We start from the raw sequence: 15,846 nt of genomic DNA on the forward strand, positions 1-15,846 counted from the left end.
CACACACAAAAATGTGCATTAAAAAAATAAAACAAAACACTTTGAGTCTTTTGAAACACTACTTTGAGTTAGCTCATCTATGGAGATTATCTATCATGGTATGTATTAGGGATGGATATAATAACTGATTAGTCGGTTATTTATTTGTTGCGGAATTATGTTGACTGCGAAATTTATTGTTGTAATGGTTTCTTGAAGCAATGGAGGCAAAAGTATGAGAGTGCAGTACTTGGCTACAACCAGCAGAGGCGCTGCTGACAAACGGCCAGGCTTGATTTATTAAAAAGGTTGCATCTGCAAAAATTGTTACAAACTTGATGGCTCATCTGCTGCAGAAGCTGATCTACTAAATGCGCTATATTGCCACAGTTATTTTTGTTCACTCTGGGAGGAGAATATGCAAGTAGGGATGAATTGTCGTGGCTTATTTTGCATCTTTAAATACAGTTTCTAAAAGGCAGGGGCTACCGGCTCACTGTGCATATAACCATGACGAGGAGGCACAGGCAAAATATGAGGCAACGGGGACTGAAAGACACATTTTGCTCTTGTAAACATTTTTTTAAATGTTAAAAACAAAAATGATTGCAACATGTCTATTCAGCAATGCAATTTTTAAGCATCTGAATGATCTACTTGGAGGCAGTGACCTGTAATAAAACTCCTTTCATCTCTGTATTTGCTTCCATCTGGGTTATTTTTGCACAGTGAAAACTGGTTGCTACTGGCATCATTCAGACCAGCTATTCGGGTGCGCCCAAGTTTTAAATCCTATTTTGATGCAGAATGGGCACTCAGGTTGAGCTAAATCCAACAAAACATGGCTATTACGTTATTGCTTGCTTCACCAAAAGCGTGATTTATTTTGGGGAATTCATAATATATGTATTTGACTTCCACTAGCATTTAAAATTCAATCACATCAAATTTACCCTTGTGGCACTCATTCATATTTCCCACTGTGAAAAGCACCAGTGCGACTTCAAGCGCAAAACCCTCTTTTAAATATGGCGGTCTCCACCAATTTTACATCTCTTGCAAACAGCATGCAATATGTCAACATGAACACTCAATTTAGCTAACTTTGGGCCAAAGCCAATCGCACACAAATAACTGCTATTGAATTGGAATGTATTGACTGGCATTCTGAGAAATCTTGTGAAATGTAATCCCTATTATTATTGAGATAGGTTCTCTTTCAAGTTAAAAATGACACCAGGAATATATGACCTTGAGTCTTACATCAATATTTGTCACATTGAAGCTCTATCACAAAATGTATAAAGATCAGTGGTGGCCACACTTTTTAAGCAGGCAAGCTGCTTAAAATAAAAATACATAACAAAAATGATAAAATGACCAAGTCCAACATACGTTTAGGAATAATTTATTTATTTCCATCCATCCATCCATTTTCTGATCTGCTTCACCCTCACAAGGGTCGCAGGGCGTGCTGGAGCCTATCCCAGCTGCCTTTGGGCAGTAGACGGACGGGGGAGACCCTGAACTGGGTGCCAGCCAATCGCATGGCAGATTTATTATTTAGTTATTTAAAAAATACATACAGAGAATTCTAAGTATACTATATTTTGGTATATTTGGTATCGATAGATAAATGGATTGACAGACAGTGAGGCATGCAACAGGCTCCCCTGTAGTTCAATTAAGTGAAAAATTTCCAAATTTCGGAACGTATTCTAGGTGGGAATGTACTTTTATTTTTATTTTTTTGAACTCATTCAATACCTTTGACAGGTACCTATATCATTTGCATAAAACTGGGAGGGTTGGCAGTGATTGAATTAATGCTATGCGCTACCAAAACTCAATCTACTTAATGGGCACCCCAAGATCAAGGTCCAATTTTTTTGATCTTGCCGTTATGGCTTGCTTAGTAACCTTTACCAATGTCTTCACACTTTACACTACAAACTTGCATTAGTAACAAGAAATACCGAGAGCTGATGGGGAAAAAAACAGCTTTATAGCAAGCATATTTATTCAACAGCAACAGAAAGTTCTTTTCCACAGTTGATGCAGTTTCATATTTTTCCCCTCTTAGGCAGTGTGGGAACATGTGATCAGCGGCAAAGTCTCATGTCCTGACAGAGATGGAATCAGGCAAACGGAGAAGATTGGGTTGGCCAAATTTTCACTGAAGCGGAAATGTACTGCTTTGGGTCTCAGGATCATGTTTTGTAACAATGACTTCATTTCCCCACGCCGCCCCGTTTTCCCGAAAAAGAGACGTCAGGGCAAAAGAGCGACCCTGGCAAGGGGTGGAGGGACTTAAAGCTGATGTTCTCCTTCTAGACAGGCAACCGCTTTTACCCCTTGGCCGTTTTACATCGGAAACCGCTCATACACTAATCTGCACACAAATCACATTCAATCCAAAACAAATCATTCCTAACCACAGAGTTAAGATCTAGCCAGCAACAAAAGGCCAATAATATACACACTTCTTGTTATCCATTGGCTAGTGAAATTCACCATGAAAATGATTCGATTTTTTTAACTCTCATTCGATTTGAACCTAAATCCATGTTATCTCAACTGTAATCCCTCATACAATCTGAAATTAATTCGAATGAGATTTGATTTATGTCTCCATACATGTAAATGCGGAAGAGCAGAGGGGTCTCACGCTGCTTTGACAGAAATGTGCAGCTTCCTGAAAGGAAGCCCACTTTTTCCCCTTATAAATCCCACTCATATACCCCCGCCCACCCTTCTATGTCACTGCAGGAGACCTGCCATTGTCTCTGCATCGGAATCAGGGTGGAAGTGTTGGAGCGTTTGGGAGGAGGAGGTGGAGGAGTGGGCAGGAAGCCCATCAGGCCCGTCCTGAAAGCTGCTTCCTGCAGGGAGCAGGAAAACACTGCAGAAAAGTCAAGCAAATGAGTGCGCGCCAAACAAAGATAGTCAGCATGACCACAACACGCGCGCGCACACGCACACACACACACACACACACACACACACACACACACACACACACACACACACACACCACCATCATCATCATCATCATGAAACAGAGGTCGGCTCCAAGCTTTGACGGCTCATCATCACGTACAGTATGTCGACTCCACTGTAAAAATTGTCACCCCAGTCTATTTACGGTACACATTTTGAGAAGTCAAGTAGCTCCTTCCTGCCTCCCGTCCTTTCTGCATACATCACACCCTGGCATCACATTTGCTCATGTGTACATCTAGCAGAGTCAGGTTGACTTAAAACACGGCATGCAGGCCCTTCCTCTTCCTTCCAGATTGTCCAGCAAGCACAATCGAGCACATTGTGCCTTGACAATGAAGCTTTATGCCTCTTTGGTGGCGACACTCTCACCCATGTGTTGTGAGGCCTCATTGTTTTCCTTCACAGCGGAAGGCCTGTTCATTCTCTCTTAACTATGTCCAGATTCAGAAATGTCGCACGGTCAATCTAATAAAGTTGACTCGTGTTTGGTGAGAGTGTTTGAGAACCAGCTTAGCAGTTAGTCACAAGTTCTATTATCCTACGGGTGTTTAGAATGCAAAGCTCAGCTAACCTGTGTATTGCAAGTTACATGCACACAGTCATTTTGTCCATTCACGTATTGGAATTTTTTTTCGGGGGCGGGGGGGTGGTATCCTATCCTCTGTTCCTTGCTGGAAAAAAAACTCACATATTGCCACTTTTTGTGCTCAGATGAAAGCAATACAAGTATTCGCAGCCATCTTGATGCATCTTGGTGTCAAGGAACTGTGTTGAAGTGAGCTAAGGAGTTTCATTTGGTCTAAAATGGTGCTTTGCCACCATGCTGTGGCATCTGTTCGCATTAGATCTATGATATGTCAATTACTCTTGGATTTTCTCTCTCTCTCTGTTATGCGGGGATGACTGGAAACAAGCACAGAAGTTCAAATTGAGCCCGAAAATTTGTTTTAAAAATTGGAACGCCATAAATTGCATACAAATTATGAGACAATCTATAATTAACATGAAAGACCCCTCTCTGGGGAAAAAAATAATTAAGGACAAATGACCCATCTCAGGGCTCAAGACTGACTCAGACCCGATAAAATGACGGGGCTTACAGTGGCTAAACCCGCAGCTTTCAGCTAAAGCAGTCTTAATTTGAGGAATGAGAAGATGTCACTGCAGCATCTTTTGTTGTTGTTGTTCCTGTTCTGTCCCTGATTCTTGCACAAAAAGTCAAATATTTCCGGACAGGCAAGAAACGTAATACATAGCCTCCACAACCCTAACAAGCCGTTTGATTCTGCCAAAATGTTTACCAATGTACTAAAAATGAGAATATGTATTTCAAGTAACGATATTTTTGTTAGTGTGAATGAAGAAAAAGGTTCCAGTGGCAGCTCAGCGTGTGGGCAAAGCAGCAATGTGGCTTTTGATCAAAGTTGGAACATCCAAAAAAAAAAAAACACATTACCACAGGAACCAAAGCTGACGAGACAAAAACAATTCCTCAGAATAGCAAGATTGTGTCTGTCATTTTGAGAACAATGGCATTCCTGGCATCCTTTTTCATCCAAAAAGGGTACAAAGAGCTCATAGTTTTAGTCTCAGAAGCAACAATCCGTCAGACGGCTAAAGAAGTCCCACTGCTGGAAGTCACCGAGCCCCTCTGAGGTAAGGCAGGCCTCACAAAATCGGATTTCGCCCAAATACAACATCGGTGATGTGCCACTGCATTTTGGAACAAGCATACCTGGTTCTCCCAACTTCACACGCTCACAGGCTTGTTCTCTAATGTCATCTTCGCAACAACTGAAATGGAAATACAAATACTAGTGGTGGTTGTTTTCTCTCGTTTTCACTCCTCACCTCAGCTTTTGGTGTTTTCTCGCAAGCACACACCAAAAGTCAAACATCTTGTGTTGACTCAGGCATGTGCTCAACAAAGCTGCGTTTAAAGACTTCTTCGCAACGGTTAACGACTTCCGCCTCCAGATGTTTGCATCTTACATCCACAGAAACGGACCAGGTGGCGGCGACGGCGGCATTTTCTGCTTAGAAACAACAGAAATGTGCTATTTCCTTCTCTTGCGACAATTATAGCACTGTAGCGCGCCTTTGATGGAAGGGCTGGAATAATGACAAGGTACATTGGATAGACATCCCGAGGACACACCTCAGTCACTGTGGAGATGCTCTGAGCTGAGGGAACATAACAAAAAAATTCCGATCCCCAGAAGGGACGAATTCGGTCAACGTCTAATTGGCGTTCTCCGTCACTGACGTCAGATAACATGATCACTCCTTATATTCCTGTTTGGCTGTTTATAGGCCGTTTCATTCATCTGAACAGACGACAATCTGGAAGAGATTTCTCTCGAGTGTGTTGACCCTCAACGGTTTGCTGCAAACGTCAAGGTTTGGGGGCAGACTTAAACAAAAGCAGCTAGACGGAAAGCAAAGGCAAATGTTACCTTCTCTGATTCCCTCGTTGTGTTTGACCACCATGTTGTCTTTTCCTTTGTCACAGAAATCCAGTCTGAGCACACTGTGTTAAAAGTAAGTCACAATTGATATGTTAGTGTTAGTTTCATTACGAAGCCTTTTAGGAAGGTAAAACGTTCTCATCAGACTGTGCTATTCTGTTCTTATTTTAATCTTTTATATTGTATTACTCATATTAAATGAAGTTGCTAGATTTTTTTTTCCCCCCGACACAATCAGATTAAACGATTAAAAAAAAAAAAAGAATCAAATATTATAATGAGAATGCTTGAGTTGGCTTTCGGTTCTTTGGCACAGCACTGTTCACACCTAGTCCAGCCTTCTGAAATGACTTCATAAGGCAGGCAAGCTTTTCCACAAGCGACACAACGTTTCCATTAGGAGCCAATGAAAAGAAGAGTTTCAAGGTTGAAAACTGCACTGACATCACCCAAAGCCAATATGTTAATGTTATGTTTCAGAATATGTTTCAATGTTTTTTTTTCATCCCCACATTCTATCCCGAGTGAATGATATGCAGTACATTTCCCTTGAGGAACTCTATCGCATCCGATTTGGCAATTCCTCCTTCGCAGGAAGCATGTTTTTGTTTCCAGTCCTCTTGTCTTCACTTGTGTGAGAAATTAAGTCACGAACTACCCATAAAAACCGAAACAGAGAACGATGATGTGAAAAAGCAAATGCCCCATGTTGGTGTTCACCTTGCAAATAAATCCTGTCCAGATGTTTAAGTAACATTCAGGCAATTACATTCACCCTCCTATTTTCCAGACCGCTTATCCTCTTCAGGGTTGCGGAGAGCTGGAGCCAATGCCAGCTAACAACAGAAAAAAAGGCCTGCTTGATTTGCACTAGCCGCCAGTTTCATGGGAATGAGGGCACCGCGTTTCGACTGGCTAGGAGTCGGCTTGTTCCGTCCCACAACAGCACACTGTGGCACAAACACCCTGTTACGCCCGATTCTCCCGATGCAAAGTCGAGCAAAAGAAAGAAAACTCCACCCATGCACACAGTTACACTGCGCTTTATGCTAGATTTACGCTCTGGGGAAAAAAAAATAGGGCCCTTCGTGTTCGGCAATCAATGCTTAGCCAAATACGATTTCAAGTAGGTAGAAAGTCATCCTACAATTCAGTGTATACGTCAGTGCTTTAAGAATATTGCTGTCTACATAAATGCAAACATTATTCATTTAATTTAAAGAACAAAAGTGTGTTTTGTGAGATCACTGTGTTTCTAAAATGGTTTTTGCTCCTCCACCACGAAAGCGGTATCTTTGAATTTGGACCTTTTTGGTCATCTGAGCACAACGCTTTGGTTAACTGAAAACTATTGACTCCACAAAAATCCATTCAGACTCAACCATTGCAACCAGTAACTGCGTGAAAGTGTGTTTGTGTCACCGTATGGTTAGTGTGTGTCTTCTCCGTCAAGATACTTGTCAGTAGATTAATACCTCATTTCCAATCCCAACATTTGCATCATAATTTATATTTAGTACTTTTAACATATAGTGGACACAGACGCAGACAGACAATGGGACACACGAAACAAACCGACGAATTAAACGTGTACAATTGTCACGTTCAGATATCAGACGACATCATGTAGCTAAAATTAGCATGAAGCTAAAATAATAACTCCAGTGGCTCAATCCCTCACCTGAAATGTGTCCAAAGAGTATTCCACACACATCGGTCAGCCTCGTGTATCAGCCAAACATGCTCCTGTATTCCCAGCACCACTGTTTATTTTAATACTCTCCAACATATTTCACTGCCAGACAGTTGTAAATTATTCTGTAGTGTGTTGTACCTCAAAGTACAACCCAGGTTCTCAACAACAACAACAGCTTGGCTTACTCTTACTGTCCTGTACAAACGACATTTGCCACAGAGTCCCCATCTTCAAGTTTTTTGGGTGGATATTTTGTCTGGTAAGGCAAAAATAATGAATTTCATTTAGATTATTTGAGTCACCTATGGTTAAATTGTACTGCAAAATGCAGCTATGATACATGTTTTTAAATCTCATTTTTTTGCAACTTGAGAAGAATTTGTTAAAAAGTGAACATTTTGCGTTCACATTGTCAAATCTCCTTGACAATAAATGGCCCAGATTTGTGAGAGCATTTTGAAGCCGAGCATGACATGTGAAATGAAAGGAAACTCAAGGTTTGAGTAAAATACTGAAGATGAGGTTGAAGATATTGTAAATTACATTTGGTATCATTATCTTCATCTAATATCTTTTCTCAGGCCTTGTCAACAACGCTCTAAATATAAAGTATGATCTGGCCAAGCAGACGTTTGACCTTTTCCCCTTGGTATTATAATAAAGCGCTTAAGATGCTTTCTAAAGTTCACTATTTCACCATGGAATACATTGCGAGCAGCCCTATTTTAACAGCTTCAAAAAAAGCATGAGCACACACTTTGATGCTGCCATTTGTTCCTCGAGGCGAAGCGGTCCAAATGGTCAAACAAGAATTTACTCGGGGTAATAAGAAAATCAATCTTAAGCCCAGCCATCGCTTTCACCAACCACCAATGTGTAACACATTACCGCGAACACAATTGGAATTCCCCAAAGCTCCAAACCGATATCATTTGCTCAGATCGTAACAGAAATGGAATGCCAATGAAAAATCAAAAGATTCATTGTGTTTATTCCGAGCCTGTGGTAAAACTGTAAAACAGTCCTGATATCACTAAATTACAACTCAATTTGAAGGGAACTGGCTTCAGAATGGATGAAATGGTCCTTTGTGACTTGGCTACTTAATTTCTCTCAACTCTCAACATCATCTACTGGATAACAAAGAACAGGAAGGATGAAATGAAATGTTTTGGGGTTTTCGCAGAACTTCTTGGACATTTATTGACACGAGCCTGAGCACTCTTAAAAAAAAAAATAGGACAGAATCTCCATTCTTAGACAACCACTACTGCTGCTGCTCCAGTTCCACTGTTGAATATTTATGCTGCACCTCTGTTTGTCCCACACTGCATGCATGAGCCGAGCTCTTCCTGGAGCCATTGTTTTAAGAAAATGAAGTGATTAATCGATACATCAAAGAGCCTGCCAACGTTGTGACGTACCGGTAGTACCAGAGCCGTGATGTCTGCATGAACAGCGAATGCCGGAATGGCAGGACAGGGGAATGAAGTTACAGGCTCGATGCTCACTTGTTCCACCCTGTTGCTGGATGGAAAAGGACACACACTTGTGACATATTCTGACTTCTTTGGGTTCTGTATAAAAGCCAAAGGTGGTTTCAAATCGGATGTTTTTTTCGGGCTTGAATATCTTCCACACTCTTTGCTCATAACTAGGCAGCTACGCTAGGTGAAAATCGTATGGTGGATAGACTATATAACACTATCATGTCAAAGCCAAAAGGTAAGCAGAGTTGCAGTGTTAGCACAGATTGACATGAGCTAACGGTGTTATTAGCATTTGTTTCTGATAGCCAACACATATGCTAAATCAGAAACATTGGGACAGGCGGTATATGCTTTTGACAATGTGTTCACTGCATGTGCCATATGCACAAATCTGTGGCATTTAAATCCATCCATCCATCCATTTTCTGATCCGCTTTATCCTCAAAAGAGTCGCAGGGGGTGCTGGAGCCGATCCCAACCGTCTTCGGGCCGTAGGCGGGGGACACCCTGAACCAGTTGCCAGCCAATCGCAGGGCACACAGAGACGAACAACCATCCACGCTCACACTCACACCGAGGGACAATTAAGAGTATTCAATCAGCCTGCCATGCATGTTTTTGGAATGTGGGAGGAAACCGGAGTACCCGGAGAAAACCCACCGAGGCCCAGGGAGAACATGCAAACTCCACACAGGGAAGCCGGAGCTGGAATTGAACCCGGTACCTCTGCACTGTTGAGGTCGACGCACTAACCACTCGACCACGGGCCGCCCGGCATTTAAATCATTAAACTTATTGAAGTGTATTTCGGCAGTTTGGTGACAAAGTGCTGCCTGCGTGAGTAGAAATACAATTGAATTTTTTTGTCTTTTTCTTCACAGCCTGGCTAATAAGTCGAAGCCCTCATTTCGTCGTGACGGCTTATCTTCCTGCATAAATTGCATATCAACCACAGTGGGTGCTCAGGGCCGTTATTCTTCATCCATAGTGCATTTTGACTGAAATCTCATTTTAGTTGGACACTTAGGAACTGTTTTGAATGCAAAATGTCTCCTTTAAACCATGGGATAAGTTGCTAACAAATACAAATACTGCACTGCGCATACTGTAGTCATTCAGGCTTCCAGGAGGTCTTCAGCTATTCACGGCAATCAACGTGGTAAACGAATGCCGTTGAGTCTGGCCTTCCTTACCTCACGTGACAGCAGTTGCTGCAGAACCAGAGAGTTCCTCTGGCCTCCTGACAGGCCTGACAAAACTTTACAGCGCGTCTATTTGAGGCGCCGCAGCAGTAAGTCATAGCTCAAGGTACGGTTGCATAAAGACGCCTGAGGGAAACGGCACAATGTTGTTCGGAACATCACACGTGCTGCTGCAAGAATCAATGGTCTGCTGTTTAGCACTCTTTACAAGCTTGCATATCACCCCCCACTTTCATACAGTGGAACCTCCAACGCCAAATGACCCTGAAGATGTACAATTACAGTAGATATCCAATCAGCAGTGACTGAAAAAAAAAATACGCCTCTAAAGGTGCACAAAGTGCAGGTAAAGGATTCCACAGCTCTACAAATCTGTTTTGCTTTTTTCTTTACTTTTGTGGGTCTTCTAATGGACTAATTGCCCTCGCTCCTCAGTACAGTAAAAAAGCTGAGTTTGAAAACTGATTCTAACTCCAAAATCTGCTGCATTTAAATGTTCTTATGCAGCAATTAAATGTGTCAACTAACTTGCATGACAGCAAAGAATGTTGATACAATTATTAAAGGGTTGATCACGGTGGAAGAGTTGGACTCCGGAACAAATAATTTGATTCTTATTTTCATTCCATTTTCTATGGTGCTTGCCCTTATCATGGTTGCAGGTGAGCCCAAATGTATCTCACTTTAATGAGTGCCACAACCATATAAAAAGTATGGATACATGTATTTCTTTTAAATTAGATCTATTTCTATAAATCTATGCAAGTGTTTCTTTTTTCAAATGGTTACTTGTACAACATTCCTAGGAAATCACAATGTCCTCTCACTGAACAGCTATTTTTAGAACAGACCCAAAGGTTACTCATGTGGTCCTCAAAGGCTATCGGGTGCCCGCTAGTACCACGTTAGTGACCCCTGATTCAGAGTCTTCAATTTAGCCTAACGCACATTTTGGAATAGAAGAAAATGAGAACCTGCAGGGAAGCACAGGGAGAACATGCAAATTGCACACAGAAAGACTGATGCCGAAATTTGAGCTTCGAACATGCTAACAAACCACCAGGCCAGCATCCAGGAACAGATCGTGTTTGACCCTAGAGGTTACACTATGGTACCCGTACATACAGTATAAACCTCACTAGTCACTATAGAGACACCGATAATCACATCAAGAAAAGTGTGTTCAAACACTACAGCGAAGACTGACAGCCAAATATTGACATCTTCAGGAACTTTTACCAGAACCACCAAGCCACTGGTCCATTTTAATCTGAATGTCATTTCAAATCTGTCAGTGCCAATGTCACTCAGGGTACCTGAACGCATCACATTGTAAACAACACACCAATTCTCTATTTCTAAGTGCAGCAATCTTAAAGGACAACTCCAGCAGACTTCTGCATGTGTCAACTCGCATTAACTTGATTTGGCCAACACTGTGGTCACGTATTTCGATTCATGTTTGATTATGTCATTAAATATTGGTTTATAAGTTTAGTGGGAACTCTAACTTCTACATTTACAGAATTCCTTTTTGGGAAAATCACTGTTAAGTGTTTCATTGTATACTTAGATTGCTCAAAATAAATGATGGGGGGTTGATTGCCAATATTCAGAAGCAGGTTGTCTCCGGCCTAAATTACAAAAAACTCTGTACCGGATTCTGGCCACAGGGGAGTATAGTTAGTAATAGATGTGCTGATGGTAACACTTGTGTAGAGAGAGTAAAAACTTTTTCGAGATCTAGAAATCCTTAAAAGTCCGATTTTTCACGAATCAAGACGTAGATGAAGAATCAATGGTCTGCTGTTTAGCACTTTTTACAAGCTTGCATATCACCCCCCCACTTTCATACAGTGGAACCTCCAACGCCAAATGACCCTGACGTTGTACAATTACAGTAGATATCCAATCAGCAGTGACTGAAAAAAAAATACGCCTCTAAAGGTGCACAAAGTGCAGGTAAAGGATTCCACAGCTGTAAACAACACTTGCTTCAGCGGGTGTCACGCAGTGGAATAACTTTGCAAGCACGAGTGTGAAGCATTAACATCAAACATAAGCGTACATCGTTTAAGTCAAGAAACACTTTGTACCAGTAGTTGCGATTTTCTTTACTTTTGTGGGTCTTCTAATGGTCTAATTGTCCTCGCACCTCAGTACAATAAAAAGCTGAGTTCAAAAACTGATTCTAACTGCAAAATCTGCTGCATTTAAATGTTCTTATACAGCAATTAAATGTGTCAACTAACTTGCATGACAGAGAACACTGTTGATACAATTATTAAAGGGTTGATAACGGTGGAAGAGTTAGACCCCGGAACAAATAATTTGATTCTTATTTTCATTCCATTTTCTATGGTGCTTGCCCTTATCAGCGGAAAGCAAGGAACTTTTCGGAGGGGGTGGGGGTGAGAACTCCCATTCCCTTTAAAAAGTTCAACAGAACAAAAAGCATGGATACATGTATTTTTTTAAAATGAGATCTATTTCTATAAATCCCTGTAGGTGTTTCTTTTTTTCAAATGGTTACTTGTACAACATTCCTAGGAAGAGTTTCAAAATAAAACATTCAGAACGCTAGAAGCATATAATAATAATAATAATAATAATAATGTTGACAATTGACCATTTTCACATTAAAACTTTCCTTATTCTCACAGCTTTAAAACATTGTGAACACTTGCCATTGTGTCATTTTTTTTTTTAGTCAATGTTCACCTTGCTTGGTTCGCTGTCACTTTTTCTATTGTTTTAAAATGTTTTTTATGATACACAGAAAAAAAACTTGATTTGGCATCCACACATGCCACATTGACAACTGGTCAGTACGTCTGGCTCACTGGCTTTATGAGCTTCATGGTTTGAAACAGCTCAACTTCTCCTAGGTGTGTCATTTGCAAAAATATGCATTTTACGTTTATTAAAGTCTCTAAAATTTCACTTGTGTAAATTTGTTAATGATTATATATTCTAAAACACTGTATATTCTAAAACAACAACAACAGTAATCATATGAAATAATATAATTCAAACTAAAGTTGATATTGTAACATATGACCAAACCATAGCGTTTGTAGACAAGGCTTGTGCTTGTGCCATTAGGATAACATAATTTACCCCCAAATTGAGAACATGTCTCAATCTCAGTTAGCTGTAGCGTTTCAAAAAGGTTGATGGCCGATGCTCGAAATTGTCCTTAGGAGACACGGCTCCAGAATTGTTTTTTTAATCTCCCAAGGATAAACGGGGGCTTGAACAAACTCACTGGGGCTGAAAAAAAGGAAAAATAGCCTATATTTTAGAATATCAAATAAAATCCTGGAGGACCTGAATTGTGACTATGCAGAATTGTGCCATCACTGGTCTTTAGGTGTGAACCTGAGAGTGAATGGCTACAGTATTTGTTGATGGCCATTGCTGAATATGTAACAACTGTATACTATTGACATATTAACAGCATTTATGCATCACATAAGACAGCAACCAACACTTAAGTCAATACAAGTAGGTGAGACGCTTGGGGTGGGGGGGTCACATTTTTGTTGAGTGAAACCATCTGAGGAAAACGATCTTATAATTTCATTTCCAGAGAACCAAAGAATTTGTTTCCAAGCAGTAATTTACAGTACTGTAATGAGAAAAAGAAAAGGGATATTTGAATTTTGATGGTTTCAGGATATATTTGCGCTGACGTTGGGTTGAGGTTGGCAGAGGATGATAAACAAAACAACATTCCTCACCCGGGACAAGATGATGTTGAAACCAAACAAACAAACAACACTTGCTTCAGTGGGTGTCACGCAGCGGAATAACTTTGCAAGCACGAGTGTAAAGCATTAACATCAAACATAAGCGTACATAGTTTAAGTCAAGAAACACTTTGTACCAGTAGTTGCGAGTCTGGAATCACGACTCACCATAACACGAAAGTGGAACTTGTAATTCGAGCGCGTAGAGCAGGTAGCCAATCGATCAATATGGTGTATCGATGTATGCTAATCACGCCCGGGACTCCTGCTTACCTTCTGACTTTTCTCCTGGGCCGGGCCGTCACACTGGGACTGGTCATGCCTCTCTCGGAAAGCAAGGAACGTTGCGGGAGGGGGGAGGAGGTGGGGGGATGAGAACTCCCATTCCCTTTAAAAAGTTCAACAGAAGTGTCGATTGAAGAGAGAGGGGGCACATTTCCGATTTGGAGTTTCAAAATAAAACATTCATAACGCTCGAAGCAAATAATAATAATAATAATGTTGACAGTTGACCATTTTCACATTAAAACTTTCCTTATTAATTCTCACAGCTTTAAAACATTGTGAACACTTGCCATTGTGTCTTTTTTTTTTTGTCAATGTTCACCTTGCTTGGTTCGCTGTCACTTTTTCTATTGTTTTAAAATGTTTTTTATGATACACAGAAAAAAAACTTGATTTGGCATCCACACATGCCACATTGACAACTGGTCAGTACGTCTGGCTCACATTTATGAGCTTCATGGTTTGAAACATAGCTCAACTTCTCCTAGGTGTGTCATTTGCAAAAATATGCATTTTACGTTTATTAAAGTCTCTAAAATTTCACTTGTGTAAATTTGTTAATGATTATATATTCTAAAACACTGTATATTCTAAAACAACAACAACAGTAATCATATGAAATAATATAATTCAAACTAAAGTTGATATTGTAACATATGACCAAACCATAGCGTTTGTAGACAAGGCTTGTGCTTGTGCCATTAGGATAACATAATTTACCCCCAAATTGAGAACATGTCTCAATCTCAGTTAGCTGTAGCAGTATTGCGTTTCAAAAAGGTTGATGGCCGATGCTCGAAATTGTCCTTAGGAGACACGGCTCCAGAATTGTTTTTTTAATCTCCCAAGGATAAACGGGGGCTTGAACAAACTCACTGGGGCTGAAAAAAAGGAAAAATAGCCTATATTTTAGAATATCAAATAAAATCCTGGAGGACCTGAATTGTGACTATGCAGAATTGTGCCATCACTGGTCTTTAGGTGTGAACCTGAGAGTGAATGGCTACAGTATTTGTTGATGGCCTGCCATCTAGTGTGGATGCCAATCAGCAGGGATAGGCTCCATCTCACCCGTGACCGTAATTCGCAAGACTTACCGGTACTTTAGAAAATTAATGGATATTTGACATTAGGCAGTGATAATACACAGTACACATGACAACAAATGAATGATTCAATGGGCAATGCTGAGGTTGAGTACAATGTATGAAACTGTATTATCAGGCCAAATTTTCTTGGCCCTCTTCCCTCCACCATGTTGCTACCATTAGGACCACGCTTATCATTTTTGCTCTTCTCTTTATTTGAAAAATAGTTGCTCGAGGAGCAGGAAATTCACTTAATATAGTGGAAACGTTAAGTTGGAAACACTGCAGACACAAGACATAAAACTTGCTTGCTAACTCGCTTGTAAAAGCTTCCACACATCTAAACAGAACATCTTTAATTTACAATGTCAGTTGATCATCTATTTCAACTTAAACTTCTGGAGAGCACTTTTTTTTTGGTCATCGATTGTACACACTCGGTTGGGTGTACCTGACTGCTGCGCTCCAGAATATGGCATGTGGTGACGCTGACGGGCTATTATTTTGTTGAGAATAAACAGGTGTTTGTGGAAACTTGATAAGTCTTTGCTCCTTTGGCTGTCCAGCGGCACATGTCCAGGGCTGGTTTCCTCCTCGGCTCACACCAACACATGTTACAGTGTGCACATGCACAGTACGTGCACGTGCTTACGGCAAATCCTCAGTGGGGTGTTGAGTCATCCTGGACACCCTGCTGAAAAAATTTCTTGTTACACCCCTGTGTTGAGACATCTTCCAAGCTTAGTTATATGCTAGACCAGGGGTGTCAAACTCATTTCACATGGTGGGCCACATACGGCCTCGGTAGATGTCAAGTGGGCCGGACCATTAAAATGATACCATACTTTGCTATAAATAACCAAAACAATGTCTTTCCTTTGTT

At 40.7% G+C, this 15,846-nt stretch overlaps 1 protein-coding gene across 4 annotated transcripts in view; it reads right to left on the reverse strand.

Annotated features, from left to right (window-relative positions):
* The window catches only part of kank3 (KN motif and ankyrin repeat domains 3), a 49,629-nt gene extending 35,677 nt beyond the window's left edge, over positions 1 to 13,952 (reverse strand). The window contains exons 1-2 of one of the 4 annotated variants that reach the window (XM_019875390.1): positions 13,864 to 13,951; positions 8,571 to 8,673 (exon numbers count right to left, since the gene is read on the reverse strand). The gene's annotated coding sequence lies outside the window, so the exon portion shown is untranslated. The other 3 variants (XM_019875393.1, XM_019875392.1, XM_019875394.1) reach the window with 3 other exon arrangements.
* Between the last annotated feature and the right edge of the window lie 1,894 nt (positions 13,953 to 15,846).

Source organism: Hippocampus comes, unplaced genomic scaffold (genome assembly GCF_001891065.2).
Source record: "Hippocampus comes isolate QL1 unplaced genomic scaffold, H_comes_QL1_v1.1 scaffold132, whole genome shotgun sequence".
Classification (NCBI taxonomy): domain Eukaryota; kingdom Metazoa; phylum Chordata; class Actinopteri; order Syngnathiformes; family Syngnathidae; genus Hippocampus; species Hippocampus comes.